The sequence below is a fragment of the Fukomys damarensis genome, unplaced genomic scaffold (assembly GCF_012274545.1).
Source record: "Fukomys damarensis isolate Sample0158 unplaced genomic scaffold, DMR_v1.0_HiC HiC_scaffold_12, whole genome shotgun sequence".
In the NCBI taxonomy this organism is placed as follows: Eukaryota; Metazoa; Chordata; class Mammalia; order Rodentia; family Bathyergidae; genus Fukomys; species Fukomys damarensis.
The window spans coordinates 52036492-52055950 of record NW_022900924.1 but is presented as its reverse complement, the minus strand read 5'-3'; the positions used below and the strand labels follow the sequence as shown (position 1 = coordinate 52055950).

The 19459-nt window shown below is 45.8% G+C and overlaps 1 protein-coding gene across 6 annotated transcripts in view; it reads right to left on the bottom strand.

The window, feature by feature from the left end:
* The window catches only part of Igf2bp2 (insulin like growth factor 2 mRNA binding protein 2), a 136609-nt gene that overhangs the window by 35476 nt on the left and 81674 nt on the right, over positions 1-19459 (bottom strand). The window contains exon 1 of one of the 6 annotated variants that reach the window (XM_010624213.3): positions 15247-15276. The exons of the other annotated variants lie outside the window; for them this stretch is intronic. The gene's annotated coding sequence lies outside the window, so the exon portion shown is untranslated. Of the gene's footprint in view, positions 1-15246; positions 15277-19459 lie in introns of those variants that run through there. 6 annotated transcript variants of the gene reach the window in all.

Below are 19459 nucleotides of genomic sequence, written 5' to 3'. Positions count from 1 at the left end.
TCTGGTTAACCAGCGATTACAGTATACATGCGTAGACCGTCAAATTTAAAGAGCTACAAAACAAAATACACTCAACCTCAATCAACTCATCCTACTAATTTACCTCATGATTTCCAAGGTGTGTCCACATACAAATACCTCATGGTACTCTCCACGGATGTTACTGTGCTAGATGCCCAGAGGTTAACAAAAGGTCCCGAACGGAATGAGTTTTGGTTAATCAAGGTGTCTATTAACTATGAATTTCAAGCGGCTGGCAGAAATTATTTTCTCATGGCAGATTTTGTTGCTAAAATAATGGGGCAATCATCTGGGAAAATAAAATCACATGTAATCACTGAAGAATCACTGAAGAGCCACTTCATCTGTATTCCCTCCCCCAAATAAAGAAAAAGTAAAACACCTGCTTGCAGGGACGGAGGCTAGTGGCAGAGTTTTTACGCGTTTGGTTAAGCGAGCACAGGTTTGATCAGCCTCCTTGGAGACTCTAGCCCAAGCCTGGACCATGTGGGGGGCCCGAGTGGAGAACAAAGCAGCATGCACTGTGGGAACCCAGCTCCTAGAATCCCCAGGAAAATCTTAGGCAGGAGAGGCGACCAAGGAAGCAAGGAGAGCCCCGAAAAGTAGTCCTGGGGATGCTCAGGGAGCACCCAAGGCAGTCCCATCTGTTTCCACAGCAACTCTGAACTCCCGAATCACAGCACTGTGGAGAGAGACAAGGGTGCTAACTAATCCCCTACGGCAGAACTGGAACTCAAACTACCAGAGACCCCGTCCAACAGCCTCAGAGTGATGGTCGAATTCTACCACATGCCGTGTACTCTGTCTGGGGCCATTTCACGTACCTATTTTCCATCCCTCAGTTTTGAAAGTTCTCCTTAAAACTTCTGGACATTCTGTACAAAGGACACCCTGAGCTAAACTGAACTAGGTCCTAGGGCTACTCAAGGAAGCAAGTAAATCACTGATAGCCAATCCGATCCTCTATTTGTCTGTTAAACGTTCTCCTCCTCCCTCACACACACATTCTCACATTGTGACTAGTAGCAGTTTTATGGGCCAAATCATAAAACGAGTCAGTCAGATATTGTGGTAACCCCTTGCAAAGAGTTCTGAGCCAGGTGACTTGCAGTTGTGAGTCCAGTAACTTCCTTTTCTCTATAGACTCATGACCATAAAACCGTAACTTCTCAGCAGCCCAACAACTCAGGCTTCTTGAGCACACAGGTACAGGAACTCATAGACGTTCAATGCTTGAATGAAACAGAAACCAGTGACAAGTGTCCTAAGTCTGTGTGTGGGCTTTAACAAAGTGCCATAGGCTGTGTAAGTGACTAACACGTCCCACAGCCTTGAGCCACCGGTGGGGCATGCCTGTCCCATTGGGCATGTACCCCGCGATGGGACTGTCCCCTGCCACCCGATGGGGACAGTCAGGCATGCACCACCGGTGCTTCAAGCCAGCAGGAAAGAAGGTTCCATCATCTGGTGAGGGGCTTCTCGCTGCACCCACCCAGGGTGGAGCAGGAAGAAGGGGAGACAGATGAAGACTAAGAGAGGGGCTAGTTCTTCATGTTATTACTTTGGGATTCCGAAGTAGAACATACCTACTGAGGGGGGGATATACTTTCAGACCACAGCAATCGCTGGCCCAAGACCTTATAATCCTTTCCCTCTCAAGAGAGGGCAATACCTCACAAAAGGACCACATGGGCTCCTGGGGAGTTCCTAACGGAAGATCAGGTTTCCCTTTCCAGGGGATCATCAGGGATTCTTAATTGTTTGAAAGAAGCGCTTGGAGAGAAGGGAGAAAAGCCAGCGGGGTGACTGGATGAGGACTCCCTGAACTTCTGTGGGAAGACAGGTCAGACAATGAGCTCCGGGCAGTGGTGAAGGAATAGCCCTGCCGGGCCAGGGGCACAGTAAGCATCACTTCCTTTGCGTGACTATCAGGCTTCACTCCAGCATTCTACAAATCTTTGGAAAGTGACGCAGAAGTCATTTCCCATGAAAAACGAAACAGCATGTGTGTTCACGGACCACAGCCATCATACTTTGTTCTAGCGAAACAGATCGGCAGATTTCCCAGGTTCAATTTTTCTCTCTTTTAAGTGAAACTTAACTAACATTTCCTTTTTTAAACTTCATAATCAGTTTTTAGTTTTCAGGGGCTTCTTTTCCTGAACAGTGATAGGAACTGAAAGATCATACAGACCTAATTATGCAGAGAAACTCAAACATTTTTTCTTTGTCAGAGATCTCTTTAAGAGACTGGAGGGGGAAGAAATCCGATACAGGCAAGTTGTGACATTATCATGAAAGTTTGTGTGCAATTACCTACGGATAAACCATCTGTCCCATCCACCCCTCCTCGATTCATTTTGCGATAGTATAAAGAAACACAGTTTTAGGGCCAGGGATTTGGCTCAGTGGTTCTGCTGAGTGCCTTGCAAGCACAAGGACCTGAGTTCGATCCCCAGTACCAAAACAAACAAACAAAACAACAGTTTTAACTTGAGTCTTATTGCAGCTTCTCCATGGATTTACTGAGCACTATCGCTTCCCCCATCCCTAAAATTATTTGATGAAGTCTAATAAAGTTTCAAAGATACACCCAAAATGTTCTTCACATGTTTAGCAGGAGTTTCTCCTAACCCACTGCTATTTACATTAATGAATGCAACAAACCTCATTTAAGCCTTACTATTTCCTTAGCAACGTAAGTATTACTGCCCCCATTTTTCAGATAAATAACTGAGGGAGCTGGGTGTGGTTTTGAACCTTTGTAAACTCAGTTACTTAAGAACTTGAGGCAAGGTGATCACAAGTTCAAGGCCAGCCTGGGAACTTGGCAAGTCTTTGTCTCAAAATGAAAACACACAAAAGGCTGGAGGGTAGTTCAGTGCTAGAACATTTGCTTAGCATACGCAAGACCCTGGGTTAAATCCCCAGAACCACAAAAAAGTACAAACAGATGAACAGACAGATAGACACAGACACACAAACACACACCCCAATGACAAGGGAATTGGGGTCCCTTATTTGAGAATCACAGCTAGAAAGTGATACCCTGCTCTTAACAAACCACTGAGGAATTGCAGATTCATCAATAAAATCTGCATTTCAAGTATGTATTTCAGGTGAACGAATTTTAGACAAGTTGTGTCTCGTTAGACAAGTCTCGGGAAATGGGTTTTAGGAGCAGATGGCCAGCTTCTGCTGTCAGCATCAACTTCACTGTATTCTGTTCAAAACCAGCAACTCCAGAATCCACAGGTGGTGGATGCACTGTTTTGTGTACCAGGGTTTGGTTCTCGGCCGGCTGTGTCAAGCCTCATGGAGCAGGAGCAAGAGCAAGTTTGAGAACAGTGCCCAGAATAAGCACTGCCGCACTGAGGGGCTCCCACGAATCCCAGACAGTTAATCTTCCAAAGGGCTCAGGAAGCTCACACGCACCTAAGGGCAGATATGTGTTTGGACTTAGAAAGATACAACTTTGAGACAAAGAGACTAAGCTTTTGTGAGCCAAAAATCTGCATACCTACTAGATACTTCTACTTTTCATGGTCCAAACACAGGAAGAACTGAAAGAATTTTTTAAATGTTACTAGCTGCTGTACCTTAGCAATCCTTAAAACTTGCTGATTTCAATAAAAAATGTATTTTACAGTTGGCTGCTTGATCCAAGTCCCTTCCTTTTCCTAGCTCTTGTTTTTAGATTTTCTAGAAATAAATCAAATCTTTTTCCTTTTAAAATTGGTATATGTTTACAATACATGATATTTACATTTGTTTTGGGGAGTTGGTACAAACATAATACATCTTGATCATTTTTGGTATCTTTACTCCTTACTCTATCCCCCGCCCCTTCCCTATTCCAAAAAGTCTGCTTTTATTCTACTGCATTTATAACTGGGTTTTCCTCACATAAAAGAAACCATTTGGGCTGGGTATTTAGCTCAAATCCCCTTGGTAAGTGCAAGGTCCTGAGTTCAATCCCCAGTTCCAGAAAAAAAAAAAAAAAAAAAAAAGAAAGAAAAAAACCACTGATACTCAACTTTTGGGAGTCTGACTTTTTAACTTAGCATTATGGTCTTAAAAAACGTTTACTTTCCTACAAAAGACTCAAATTCATTTTTGGGGGGCGGTACCAGGGAATCTAACTCGGTACCTTGCATTTGCAAGGCAGGTCGCAGCACCACTGAGCTAATAAATCCCTAGCCCTCAAATTCATTATGGCTGAATAAAATCCAGCCACATATTTGGCTTAGATGCACGTAATAGGCATCTAGGCTGTTTCTTGGGTTTAGCTATTGTGAGTTGTGCTATCTGTACTGTAAACACGGGTATGCATATAGTGTTGATCAATTATCTTTAAACACCTCTTTCTGCACAGTATCTTAATCTCGCAACAGCAGCTAGGAAATGGCATGACAGAGTCACTGTTTCCAAGCACCACAGCCAAGTGAAAGCTGAAGCAGGGATCACGTGTGACCGCTGGGGACAACTTCACTGCCCCAGAAGCATGTGAGGAAGCTTTCCCCAGAGAACGGGCCCTCCCTGGGCACAGCACTCCCTCATTTCCTCTGCTGCATAAAAGGGTGCTCTGCAGAAAATGAACAAAATACCAAAACCAAAACCAAACTGTAGGCTGATACTGCTAACTTGCTCCAGGGAGAAGAGAAAGGATTTTTTTAAAAAACACCACAGGAAAAGTTATTTATCACAATGTGGTGAGAGCCAGAAAAATAATTTCTTACCCAAACACAGTTTACAGAAAAGCATTTCAACGAACGTGTTCAGTGCTGAGGTGTGGTGTGAGTGTGCCCCGGGGGTCCACTGTGATGGAAGACGTGGTCCATAGTGTGGGGTGCTGGAGAACCTCCGAGAGGTCCTGGGATCACTGGAGGGGGACGTATTTCCTTTGTGAACCTTCTGACAGCTTTCACAGCTGACCGTTACAAAGGGAGCAATCTTGGCCTCGTGCTTGCTCTTGTTCAAACTGTAATCAGCCGCTTGTTCAGGCGTCCACGCCATCCAACACTACCCCACAATGTTAACAGTCACAGTCCTCACCGGACTGTAACAATGCAAGTGTCCCTGCCCTTGAACCTCCAAACCTGAGCTTCACAAACTTTTCTTAATTATAAAGCTTGCTGCCTTAGGTACAGTATTTCATTACAACAATGAACAGCTATTCACAAGGTGTTAGTGAAAAGAAAAAAACAAAACCATTAGCTCTTAGGGCTTAATGTTACATGATTTATATGAAATGAAATCCATTTAAAAGCTCAGAACAGTCAACTTTAAAAACACGAATGGCACACAGTTGTATAGCTCAGCACAGAGGATTTGCCTACTGTGTTCAAAGCCCTGAGTTTGATCCCCAGCACTGCAAACAAACAAAAACAAAGCAATAAAAACATGTATATCTATGGGAAAGAGTATAAAAATCATTTTTATATTTAAAAGGATTTATCATCTTGAGGTCTCATCTTAAGATCATTTTAAATCAATCCTGAAATGAAAACTAGCAGGGAGATAACGTCCAATTACAAATTTGATTTGCAATCACTTTTGCACATAGGGATCTTTCCAGGGGTGCTGATAAGCATGCAAGTTTCTTGAACACTGTACCCTTCCTGAGCTGTGCACCCCCATTCCTAGCCCTGCACAGCCAGAGTTTGGGGCAGGGTGCGGTTCGACATGCACACAGCTGTCACGTGGTATATCTGATGTGCAAAGTGAACATAGACAGGGTTAACATCTCTGGCGCTTAAACAGAGAAATCCTTCCAGCTTCTGGTTCACTCGATCTTGTGAGTTTCTTGTCTTACAAAGACAGTAAACACAGCATCTGTCTCAGTGGGTTCCTGAGTTTTCACCGCTCCCTCTCAAGCTAGTACCACTAGCTGGGCAGGCCCCGGGACTCAGCAAGAATCAGGAAGCTGTACACAGGTGTCAACCCTGGACTTGGATAAAGATGAACGACCTGCCTGGCTAAGCAGGTAACCACAGGAGCTCCCGGCTACCACTTCAGATCCCTGTCCCTGCCTCTTTTTCCTTTGTGGGATGGAGCCCAGGATGGAGCCCTGCTTTCCAAAGTCTGCTCTGTTCCTGGCCTGGAGCCAGGTCCTCACCACAAAGACTGCGGCAAGAAAGAGTTTGGCAGGCACTCGCCCCTCACTGTCTGCAGGGTACCAATCTCTTCAGGGCTGGGATGAGCTCCTGCCCTTCATCAAACCCCAGGGAATTATGACAAAGCACTCTATGAACAGTGATGCACCCTAAAATGTGGGTGTTAAGATTACTTCAACAAAGGCATGGTATCCCCAAACTTCCCTTGCTCCTCTCACTCCCAGTGTTAGTCCTGAAGTGCCCAGGAGAACATTTCCTGGTTCCCCAAAATGTGCGTGAATCTTATTTGACCCGATGAGTCACAATCAGGCAATTAATTAGACAGCTGGGCTGGCCCTGAACCAGGAAAGAAATTATGAAGCTATACAGCAGACATCAGGGGATTCAGGGAAAAGAACCAGCTCCGGGGTAATTTCAGAAGCTGAAAAATGCTACTGTCACACTGTTAAGATTGTTTCTCTTTTCCTTCAAGAGCACTTTGATCACTGTGCTTATTACCTGGAAGTAGTACTTTGTTCCTTGCTGAAAAATGCAAAATCTGTAATGTTCCATCGTGGATACTTATGGAGATGCAAACTATTATTTATTAATGTCTATAAGCAAAGCAAAAGGCCTTGATTTTGAGGAGAAAAATGATTGAAAATAAAAAAAACTAATTATTCCCTCATTTTCGAACTTTGCAACTTTCCCTGTCCCTAATAAAACATTTTATTGTTTCCAAAGACTGCTATTATTTCAACACTGGCAGCCATACAAGTTGGGAAAGGGAGAGCAGTGTTCAAATCCAGCTTTACTACTGACGAGTTGGTAGATGTTGGATCAGACATTTAAAATCTCCGATGCTCCAGACATGAGGCAGTAAGAAAAGACGACAGGTACTCAGACAAGATTCCTTCTAAATCTCAGCTTACCTCATCTTGGTAGCAAAGCGTTAACTGATGCAGGAGAAGGGAACAGATACAAAGCGGAGGCATCCTACATGGACTTTAGGGTACAGACACTGAATTTAAATAATAATCTCAACAAATCTTGCATTTCATTTGAGTCACAATTTTTAAGAGCCTATTAAATAGGTTAGACAGCAAAGTTCAGTGTTTGATAATCAGGTGGCCTACAAACAATGGGTCTGAGATTCAACTTGTGTCAAAACCCACTCTACAGCCTAAATTTATCTCATTTCTTCCCTCTTCCACCTTACTGCAAAAAGCTTTAAGTTTACACTTCTGTGGCTGCCAGCGATACTCTTGCACAATCTCTGGTGTCCACAGTTTGCAAGTATAACGTTATTTCATAAAATTACTACGAGAAGTATGCATTTGCAGCTAAGAGCTCATCCATTCCCTCCAGGTACATCCTGTGCAGGTTTGGGGGTGGGACTGCCAATGAAAAGACCAGAATTGTCTCTAAGGAATTTCACTGATGTCATAAACCACCAGATAAAAGCTGACATTTCCACTACACAGAAACGCAACTCTGGCCCGTAATGGATGCTGGCTAATTGGTATTGTAGTGATACTATCCCTGTCATTTAACTCTGATCTAAACAGCTCTGTAAAGCTCGCATTCTCATTTTCTCAAGTGATGTGCTTTAACAGCAGGTGAGAAAAACTTAGGGGCGTGCCTATTTATTGGAAAGGCAGCAGTGAGTGGCCTGATCCGAGGGAAATACCACTAGATAACCAAGCATGGCCCTTTCCAGCTCCGGTGGTCTAGGTAACTGGGTTCCACAGCAAGGGGACGAGGAGGAGAGAGCAGTGGTGAGACAGCAGGATGAAAACGTCTGTGTATTACACAAAGTTCTTCCTCACGATTTAATTTATACACTCAGCACATCTGAACACCACTTCTACTGCTTCACCGGTATCTTTCAAATATTTTTAATAAATAAATACTACACACGCTCTGCACGAAGTTCAAAAGTAACCAAAGAACGGAGTAGAAACACCCGCTTACTGCACTCATTCTTCAGTTCTCCAGCCCCTAAAAAACCCTTCCAGAGCACGCTGTACTTGGCGTATGTCATGTGCTTATATTCTTCTTGCCCTCCCAAACACAAGTATTGGTGCGGTGCGTGTGATTTTTTTCCTTCTTGTTTTCTAACCTACTTTCCGCTCCAGGAACCACCCCCGGGCCCACAGCCACTGTTCTACGCTTCACTCCTGCGAGGTTAACTACAGTACTGCTTTACCCTCCACGTGATGGGGTCAGGCAGCACTTACCTTTCTGTGCCTCACGTCACTTAACACACTGCTCCCTCTCTGTTGCTCCACGGCGTCACCAATGACCCAATTTTCTTCTAACAGCCAAACAGTATTTCACTGCGTCTACATCCACTTATCCACTGATGGCTACTTTGGTTGATTCGCGATGGCTGCGGCAAACCACGCTGAATGATCAGAAGCTGCCTGTGGACGTCTCTCCAACGTAACATAATTTAGTTCCCTCTGGACGTACTTTCAGTAGTGGGATTGCTGGACCTGTGCTTCTTTCACTTAGTTTATCTTAGAAATTGTTTCATATATATATAATTCTTTTTGATAGCCGCATAATAATGGAAGTTTATGGATGTACCACAGTACATTGAACTGAGAGACACATTTCTGATATTTTGCTATTTCCAAAGATAAGTGTATTGAACACCTGCCCACCTAGCTATCTCATTTTGCACCTGCGTGAGTGTATCTTGGAAGGTTAGCTCCTACAAGGGGACAGCCAGACAGCTGCACATGTGTAATGTTAACACACTCCGTAAAGGAAATGTTTTCCCGGTGCATCTGAAAATGCAGTTATCAAGCTTTTTGAACTCCTGCCCCTTTACAGGTGAAAAATGCTACTTTATTTGCACTTAAATTATGAATGAGGTCAACCTCTTTCACGTTAAAGAAATGACCTCACTCTACTTACCATGGGAAACTTCACAGAATTTTACTGGCTTTTTTTTTTTTTCTTTCTTCCAATATTCAGCAGATGGCAACTGGCCCTGCGGGGTTCACTTATGTATTGCACAAATCCTTACTGAGCACTTACTACGTGAGAAACCAGGAAGAGGAGAACAACCTACTCCCAACCGCAGGGCACGCAGAGCCTGGCGGGGAGGCGCTGAATAAGCAGGCCGGCACCCTGCACCCTGCATGCCACGCTGCTATGCCGGCAGGTGACACACCGAAGGGGACAGGGGGGCTCCAGGTAGGCAGTGCCTCGGTGGGGCCCAGAGGTCCAGGAGGCAGAGGCAACGGCAGGAATGTGGAGGGTCAGCAAAGACGTCTCCAGTAAAGGGAATGGGTACCGAGGGCACAGCAGCCAGGAGTTTGAGGGACTGCAAACTCTGGAGTTTGAGAGGCGCAGAGATAGCTTCCAAGGAGGGGCAAGACAGCAGGCTGGATGTAGGGCAGGAAGCAGATGGGCAAAGGTCTCCTATTCCCTAAGTCAGCCATGAAGGTAATAATCCTTTCACAAGGTCCCAAAACCAAGCAGCATACCCCGCAGGGAGTCCGTAGACAGCAGGAGACACACAAGCACAGCCACCAGCAGTAGTTTCTGCTCAGAGGCTATCTTCTTCGGACGTCCTTCCTCAAACAAGAGCCTCCCAGCTCTGAAACAGTGGGTGCAAGTACAGTTCCGCCCTCCCTGGGGCTCTGCACATCCCTCACTGGAGCATCTATGGTGAGCCCCCCCGCCACGCCCCACACGAGCAAGTCAAATGATTCTTCGCCTTTAAACAAAGGCATCTCAAGAGAAACACCACTAGAATACTCCTCTGTTGCTATTAAGTATTCACCAAACCTCTTCAAGTGCAACAGGTAATCCAGTAACTGATGTCAGAAGCAGACTGCCACCTGTGGACTGAGAAAAGTGGTTTGTAAAGGCCGGAAGAAAATACCAGCATGACTAAGAACTTACAAAAACACCTATAACCACCACAGGCTCTCAGGGAAAGACTGGGAATCAGCAGGACCACAGAAGGCGAAGAGAGAGCTCCGAAGTGATATAATAAACTGGCCGATGGATGGGCAAATGATGCAGAAAACAAAAGTAGGTGAACACACACACACACACACACACACGCACGCACGCACGCACGCACGCACACACGCACCTGGAGTCAACAGAGGACAAGTGGACACACCTTCCTCCCAGGCCTGCACCTGGGGGAAAACCTGCCAGGTTGGCAAACTGTGTCGGGTAGGAGCAGGCACCACCAAAGCTCATGAGGATTTATGAACCTTGGTCTTGGGCTGCGGAGGGGAGGGGAGAACTCAGTCCCTGCTCTTGGGGAGGCAGGCAGCAGCACCACTGAGCTAAATCCCCAGCCCTGTGTATTTTATTTTTAGGGTTACATCTAACTTACGTCACACAGTACAGGTTTTTCTACTTACATAAATGACACAGCACCTCTTTCTAAACTTAGTTTTGAAGAAATTTTTTAAGGAGGGTCATTTGAAAAGGCAGTATTAGGATGGTCATGTTTTGCTTAACAACAAAAATCTATCCTAAGAAACGCATCAGTGAGCAACTTCATCATTGTGTGAACAGCACAGAAGCCACTCGGGAAAACCGCAATGGCTACAGCATCCCACTTGGCGATGTCTTACAGGATCAGACATGCGTGCGGCTACCACCGGCTGCAGTGCTATCACACGACACACAGCCTAAGTCACCAGTGCAGGGGGCAGAGGGACGGCAGGAGTCACGAGCAACACACGAGGGGCTGGCATTTGGGGAATGTGTCGGGTTGACCCTCAGGACACAAGTGGTCCTTTGTGGCAGCACAGATGTGACAAGTGATGTTCTCCAGGACCCCTAGCTCTGAGGCCACACTGTCAGGGGCAGGGCACGTCCCAGACATGCCTCCTGACGTGGGCTGCACATCCATGTCACGTGTTCAGGGCAGTAGGCAGGCAGATGGACAAGTGTCAGCACTGGACCTTGTGTGGTGAGGACGGGTGAGCAGCGATGGCCCTTGTACTACACCAGCATAAAGCCTGCTTTGGTAAATAAAGTCTCCGTGAAGCCGCTACTTACATGTCTACTTGATTTCCGGCTGCACGGCACAGCTGAGTGGCAGTGACAGATACCATATGGGTCACAAAGTAAAATAGTCATCTGGCCCTGTACAGAAAGAACACGTGCTGATCTTGGACGGGGTTGGGGGCAGACACTGTGACTGAGAAAATCAGGACCAAGGGTGTGGTGCGAATGTAGTTCAAGGGTCAGAGCAGTTAACTGTGCTGGAAAACAAGCCAGGAAATCCCAGCCTGGAAATGGCAGCTAAGCGGTATGAAATGTGAGGGAAAATGAAGCCCGAAGGGGATTAAAACACGAGAAACCTACAGGTGTGGTGGCCTGTGCCTGTGATCCTGGCACTCGGGAAGCCAAGGTGGGTGCATCAGGTGAGCCCAGGACCCCCCATCCCAACCCAAACAAAACCTTGAGAACCAGCCAAGGTAAAGAGAGGCAGGACGGACCCCTGAGATAACGATCTTGCTTCTGGCATCAAGAACCCCCACTCTGACGAGCTATCCTGGGCTGCTTCATAGACCTTCCCGCTAGAGCTGCCACTTTGAAGAAGCCATAGCCTGAGATTGTGTTCAGACAAGAGCAAACGGTACATCTAGAAGAGATTCGGGTGAATAACAAGGGGGAACTGTAGTAGGGGACAACTGCAAAACTCTCATTTAACATGTTCACAATGGGACAGTCATGCAGTCGGTGGGAACGTGTTACAGTGAGGAGTTTGTGCTAATAATATAGTCAGCTAAGGAGGCCACTTCAGGATACGGGTAGGCAGCCATTTGTGACGTGAGGTATTTGTGAGACAAAGCCAGCCAGGCATGACAAAGCTCTACAAAACTGGGAAGATATTACATATCTTTGGTCATCAGTAATAGAAGACAAGCCAGGGATTTAGCTCAGTGGTTCCACTGCCTGCCTTGCAAGCGCAAGGTCCCAAGAGTTTGATCCCCTCTACCGAAAAAACAAAAAACAAAAACCCAAGAGTGATGAAAGACAAATGGATTGGGTTTGCCAGAATAAAGGTGTTAACAACATGACTGTCACGAAGTGTGGGGATCTTGAGCAACCACAAACTATAAAACACCTTAATTAAGCTGCTCTCCTTCCGGGTGCTCATGAAGATGTGCAGGAGTTAAGCAGAAGAAAAGGAGTGAGGAGCTTAAAAGGACCAGCAATGTTGACTGGAGAGTGAAAGTCCGAGTATAAAGAAGTGAACCTTGACAGAGAAGGATGAGAGAAGCGAACTGTCCCAGATCCAAGGGCCACTGACGGTGCTGAAACCCTGGGTGGGAACAGCTGCAGGAATGCGTTCTAATTCTCTTCTAAAGCAAAACCTCTGGAAAGCAGAGAACACTACATAGTGAGACCCTGTCTCAAAACACCAAAACAAAAAACAAAGGCGGGGAGGAGTTGGAAAGAGATGTACATAGCTGGCTCTAGGAGCCACGCATGCCTCGTCCAGCAAACCACCGAGAATCCAGTTCCTGACTGGATTGCACGTGCAGTAATGCAAGATCTGTGTCTGAAGCTAACACCCGCGCAATTATTCCGAGACGGCTCCTACAGACGACCTCCGTTCCACAGCTTCATTTCAGACTTCTGAAGAACTTCTCTAGCAGATCAGAAAACCAAGGACCTGAGCTGGAGAACTGCTTGCTTTGGGCTACGTGGTAGGGCTGGGATCCTGCCAAACTTTGCATTATCAGAATCCCGGAATCAAAGAGGTCACTGTGGAGTGAGAGGACAGTCCACCAATGGCCAAGATACATCAAAAGGGAGCTGACACAGGACCGGCAAATATTCCCAGAGTTTGGTCAAGAGAGAGAGAAAGGACCCCGGGATGCCTAGGACCTCTGTGTGTGTGTGTGTGTACCAAGTGCACACACAAGTAAACAGATGTCAGAAAGCACTCATAAGTGCCATCTCCTGTGCTCTCGAGAGAAGCCCCAGGTATCTTATTGGAAATAAAAAAAAAGGAGTGTGAATTTTAGTCAACTAATGTCACGTGTAAAGGGAGAGGCTCATACTCTTCCAAGTTTTTTTCCCTCTTTATTAATTTTGTTTTTATGGTCAAAACTTTTAATTTTGCTACCTGCTCACCTCACCAAGTGAACCATGAATTTTATTGGGAACCAGTTCTTTTTCTAAAAACTGTACCTTCACCCTGTTCTCCCTCAGACTAATAACATGCTGCCCGTCATCAACCTAAACCTCAAGCAGGTCTGAACTGCACTGGCCTCCCTCCTTCCTTTCTGCCTGCTCCCCCACCTCACCCCTTCATCTGTAAAGTCACCAATACCCTGCCTAGTGAGTTCCTCTGTCACCAGGGCCAAGAGACCCAGGAAAAACTCAGCCACGTTAGCTTCCTCTGTGGCTCTTCCTGCTGACAGTTTTTCTTTAGCAAGTCAGGGCAGCAGATATGCCTTCTATTTAGCAACCATTCACTCCCCAGCCTCCTTGGCAGTTCTAGGATGTTTCCAGGTGACCAGTGCTTATTTACTCCTATCCTGTCAGAAACGAAACTGCAATACAAGAAAGAGGAACTCACTATCAAGACCTGTCATCGGGAGGGGCTGGGGATTTAGCTCAGTGGTGCCCCCGCCTGGCTCGCAAGCACAAGGACCCAAGTTCAATCCCAGTTACCAAAAAACAGTCCTGTCACTGGGGTGAGACACAAGATGAGAGTGACTTTCAGCTTCATGGTTTTTTTGGTGTTTTTTGTTTGTTTGTTTTCCCCAAAATCTAGGAAAGAAAAAGAGCCAAGGATGCAGCTCAGTGGTAGACCACTTGCTCAGTATGCACAAATCCCTGCGTTCAATCCCAGGCACTGTAAAAACAAAACGACAACAAAACTACAGAAGACGTTACAACAAGAACTGTACCCATTAACAAAGCACTGCCATTTTCTTTGCTATAAAAGGCACTCATACACCGGTACATGGTGAGATGATGATTTGAGGCAAATGAGCCCCTCATCTTCTCAGAGCTAACTTGAATAAAATCTCTTCCCTTCCATCAGTGGCCTCCTTTGTTTTGGTTAGAGGCCAGCAAAAGAACCTGAGCGTATGGGCCTCAGGAGCCAGTAAACAAGCTCACTGGAAAATCGTAGGAATGGCCTGATGGGTGGAGGACTCTGGACAAATCACTTCTCTGGGGTGCAGTGATTTTTGTGTTATACGTACACAAATAACTATAATAATTATGTAATTACAACTGAGCTATGAGAGTCCCCTACAAAAGAGTGCTCTCGAGATCAGACTTGATTGTAACAGAGGAAACTGTAAGCCATGAAAGCACTGTCTTGTTCCCAAAAGGATGTGTCACTTTGTCCTGCCATTGCTAAATAAAGAGTTGAAAATTGTTGAAAGTTAAGGGAAGAGATCAGACTCTTAGATCCTACGAAGTAGTACCCATTGAGTTTATGTGGGAAGGGGGAGGATCAGTGAGCTGTTATTAAGGTTACGATTCCAACAAAGGCAGCCTTGTATAGAGGGCATCATCAAAACTATGCAAACTGGGCCAGAGCTCTAGCTCAGTGGTTCCGCTGCCTGCCTTGCAAGCACAAGGATTGGAGTTCAATTCCCGGTACCAAAAGAAAAAAAAATATGTAAAGAACTAAATTTCTATTCCTTGGACATTATGGCCATTGAGTAATACCTTCAACACTTAGGACTCACTGCTTAGTTCTGCAGCAGCTTATAGTCAAATGCTACAGTCATCGTCACAGAGTACAATGACACTGCACCACAGAGAAACGCTCTGCCCGATGGCAAACAACTGCGTTTAGGAAGAGAAGCCATGTATCTTCTAGTCCTGAGACCTCTGAATCTTCACCCCACCCAGTGACTCACTGCCAGGTCTGCACCAGCACTGGTGCCTGTGTCAGTCCCTCATGAGGATTTATGTCTGATCCCTGGCTCTGAACCGGCACTGATGACTGCAGGGTGAGTTGCAGTTTCTTCCAGGCCACTGGGGGTTCCATAGAACTAAACAACAGGTGAGTACAAAACGGGGTGAAATCTAGAAAATGTACAAGGTACAAAGGGGGCTCAGAGGAAGACCATTCTCAGCCTTCAGGGAGGTGTAGGAACCTGACCTGAATCCTGAAGAGTAGACATCTAGGTAGAACAGGAAGCAAAGGACATTCACCCTGCAGAGGAAACAGCATGTGTGAGGTTGGGAGCCAACCCTGGGAAGGACAGCAGGCTCAACACGGACAATCCCAGAGGCGCCGTGGCAGTGAGAAATCCAACTACACAGAGACAAGTCACTAACTGAGTGGAGCTGCCCTGACCATGAGACTGAAGCAAAAACGCCCAGGGCCAAGGAGTCCTAAGTGGGCAGCACTATCTAGGCAGGAATGCACAGATCGAGAGAACCAGAGAGGAAGAGGGCCCTCCAGAGAGCTCGTGTGCAAAGGAGTCTGGCGCAGGTCTGCAGAGACAGGCAAGGACTCTCTGAGGCCATCCCCGGGATCCTTTTATCCCCTGGGCCACAGGCTAAGCCCTCCTCGAACCATCAGCCAACAGAAGTCTCTTTCCCTGGAGTTGTGAGTCCTCCAGGACAGGTTAGTGTCTAAATTATAATTAACCCTGACAACTTTTTATAACCGTTATTCTCTTTTTTCCTCTCTCCCCAACACTGGACTTTCTGTCCTGATGGATATGGAGGGAGAATAGCATGGAGACTGAGACTGAAGTCACAGGTTACAAGTGCAAAGCTCACTTATTGTCTACTAACTAGGTGAGCCCTGGTGGAGCTGCTTAACCTCCTTGACTCACTTCTTCATCTAAACCTTTGGAACGAACTGTAGATTAGATGAGAATGCACAGAAAGTGCTTGCAACACAGTGCCTGGCACACAGGTGGTGTTCCAAGAGTGGCAGGTGTTCTATTGTTCTATCTTTCCACCACCAAATCCAGAATAGTAAGAGTTCATAAGATCTGGACCAACTTGCCTATATATATATATATATATATATATAGGCAAGTTGGTCCAGATCTTATGAACTCTTACTATTCTGGATTTGGTGGTGGATTATATTTCCCAAGGAAGACTATATCGAACACTCTCACACAGCTCCACTTATGACTTCGACTTTTCTCCTACCGAGTGATGGCGTTCTGAGTTCCCCCCTCTGAAATCCAGTCAGGGTTTTATGAGCACAGCAAAAGTGACTCTGTAATTTCTGAAGCTATATCACAGCCTGCTTCTCACAGGAATGCTTGGTGGGAGGAAGCCCAAACAACCACACGGAGAGGCCGTTGTTCAAGCCAACAGCACCAGCTGAGGACCCAGCTGGCAGCCAGCATCAAATTTCCAAAAATAGGAGTGAGGGAGCCATTAGGTGTGAGATCATCCTGGTCTTCCAATCTTCCCAGTAGAGGGCCCAGACATCCCAGAACACAGACAAACCATCTCACTATATCCCTTCTAAAAGCTGACCCACAGCCTCCGTGGGTCTGATAAATAGTGTCTGTTTTATGCTACTTAGTTGGGGTATGCTATGTAGCAATAGACGATCAATAACTGTTATACTGTAATAGAGGACCTGGAAAAGTTGGGGAGTGGTATAAAAGTGAAATGGCATTTGCAGAAGGCTGGCTGGAGCAAGGTGAAGTGAAACTTGTAGCAAGGAAACTTACAGGAGGTATCACGTACAAACTGAATCAGGGTAGCAGAAGCTTACGGGGCACATGTTAGATGTGGGAGGTCCAAAAACTCCAATGTCTGAACAGTAGAACCCTGAAAGATTGAGGTTCATACACAAAGGAGTAATCTTTTCTTCTTCTGGTGGGTAGTGGGGTAAAGGGCAGTAAATTAATTTCACTCTAAATACATTGAATCTGGGGCTGGGGCTTTAGCTCAGTGGTTCCAACACCTACCTCACAAGCACAAGGACCCAAGTTCAATCCCCGGTACCAAAAAACTAAAAATAAATAAATAAATACATAAATTGAGTCTGCATGACATCTGGACAATCTAAAGAGTGTCCGGTGAGAAGTTAGAAATTCGCTATTAGAAACGGAACACCAATTTTGATTAAAGCCTTGAAAATAGATGAGATTACCTGAGATTACCTCGAGGAAAGTAAAGTGAGTAGTTGTATTTAGGGAAATAAGAGAGGGACCAGGACTGATCAGACAGAGGCGAATCCTGGGAACATAATGGCATAACCAATTTAGGGACAGGTATGACCATTATCAGTGCCAAGCACTGCAGAGGGGTCAGAGACCAAAGGTTGGTAAAGGGACTGGAACCAAAGAGACTAGGAAGGGTTGAGGATCAGAAGCAGGCCTCTTTTCACTCATGACCGAAGTCGTACAAGACACACAAACTGAAGAAGGAGAAACAGGACACAAAGCCCACTCAGCACTCCGTGTCTCAGGGCTCTGTTCAGATGGACAGTTTCCAGCAAGTCTGGGAAAGGGGTGTTGGGTGGAACTCTTAAAACAGACGGTGAAATGTACATTTCTAAGGTATAAAGGGAATGGTTTAGAACTACCTGCTAGTTATCTACCTCACAAAGATAAAGTACTTATTAGGTTCCTATAAAGTGCTTTGAGCTCTCTGGCATGGCAGTAGATTCACCTTTAAGAGGAACAGTTCTTAGCATTTGTCGAACTGCACAACATTCCTGGGAGGTAGATATTATCATTAGATGAGGAAACAAAGGCCACACAGCAAGTCAAAAGCCAGGGCAAGATTAGAGCAGGCCTGCCTTCCGCGTGGGGAAGTCCAGCTGGCTGGGTTCCTTCTGTGTCAGTAGTAACTTCTTTGATCTGTAACACAGAAGAGTTTTGTTTCTGGGGAGGTTGTGAAAAGAGATTCATTAATAACCATAAGGTTCTCTGAAACTTACTGAAAGGGATATGAGGGGGTGGAGGCACACAGATTGTACAAATAAAAAAGAAATTCCAGGAGCAATGGGATTCTAAGAACAGCAGGGAGATCAGGGCACTTGGGAAAAGTGGAAACTGGGAGGGAGCAGGCGTTTGGAGGGCAGGGGATGAGGGGCTTGGAGACATGGCCATGCGCCAGCCACGCCTGCCTCTTCACCGTGGCCACAGTAGGAGACGGCTCAGCTGCACTGGGACGCTTGGCTCCAAAGACAGCTGTAATCGGATTACTCCCAGGCTAAATTTGTGAACAAAACTATGGAACAGAGCACCTCAGGGATCACCGGAATCAGTGAGAGGAGAGGTTACAGCTTTATGAAAGACTTCACTAGAAGTCCCTGGAGAAGTAGTGTGGCCTCACAATTCATCCGGCATTGTGTTACTTTTTTCCTAACATCGTAATTTCTTAATAAAAGCAAGAAAGCAATGATGACACTGAATAATAGGGCATAATTATAAAGAAGAGATGGAGTTAAGATAAATGAAGCTGGTATGGGAAAGACAATAAGGCATTCATTGAGTGCCTACCATAGTATTTTTACAATCCCTTAGTAAGATAGGGGCAGTCCCATTTGACAAGCAGTAAACAAACGCTTAGAAGGGTTAAATCCTCTGCTCAAGGCCCCATAGCTACTCTAGGACAGAGCCTTGGCTTCAGGTCGGACATGACTAATTCCAGAGCTAATGATCTTTCTGTACATCCTACCACCTACTTCTCAATAGTCACAAGTTCAACATTAGTCAGGTCTGAGCTAATGAGATTACTGCAGTGCCCTAGGGGATGGCCGCTCTCTAAGGTGGAGAATGGTAGGGAGAGGCATTTCTTACATGCACACCAACTCTGCCTGCAGCTCACACAAGATAAAGAAGTAACCAGGACCAACCCCACCCTTTAGAAGCAAGTCACTGCACCGTCCCCACCCCAGCATGTCCACGACACACGGCAAACCAAGGTGTCCTTGCTTCTGTGGGGGAGTCCCCCTCATCTTCTCATAAAACATTCTCCTTGATGTAGCAAGAACTGCAAAGCTAATTAAAATAAAAAACTCTGCTAAGTTGTTGGCTAATACAGAACATCTTCTAAGATATGAACTTTAAGAGCAAAATAAAAGATAATAGGAGTCAGGGGGAGATCTTTTGCAAAAGGGAAGAGGACCAAGAGACAGAAGGAGTGGGAGGGAGGGGAAGTAAAAACAATTGAGATGTGTTATGCACATGCCACCAACTCCACACAAAGAATGTGATCATTATGTATGGAAGTCATGTACTAATAAAAATAAAAATAAAAATTGAAGGCCAGGGCTTTTAGCTCAGTGGTACCACATGTGCCTCACAAGCGCAAGGTCCTGAGTTCAGTCCCTGATGGAAGGGTAGAGGAGGGGAGGGGAGAGGGAGGAAGAGGGAGGGAGA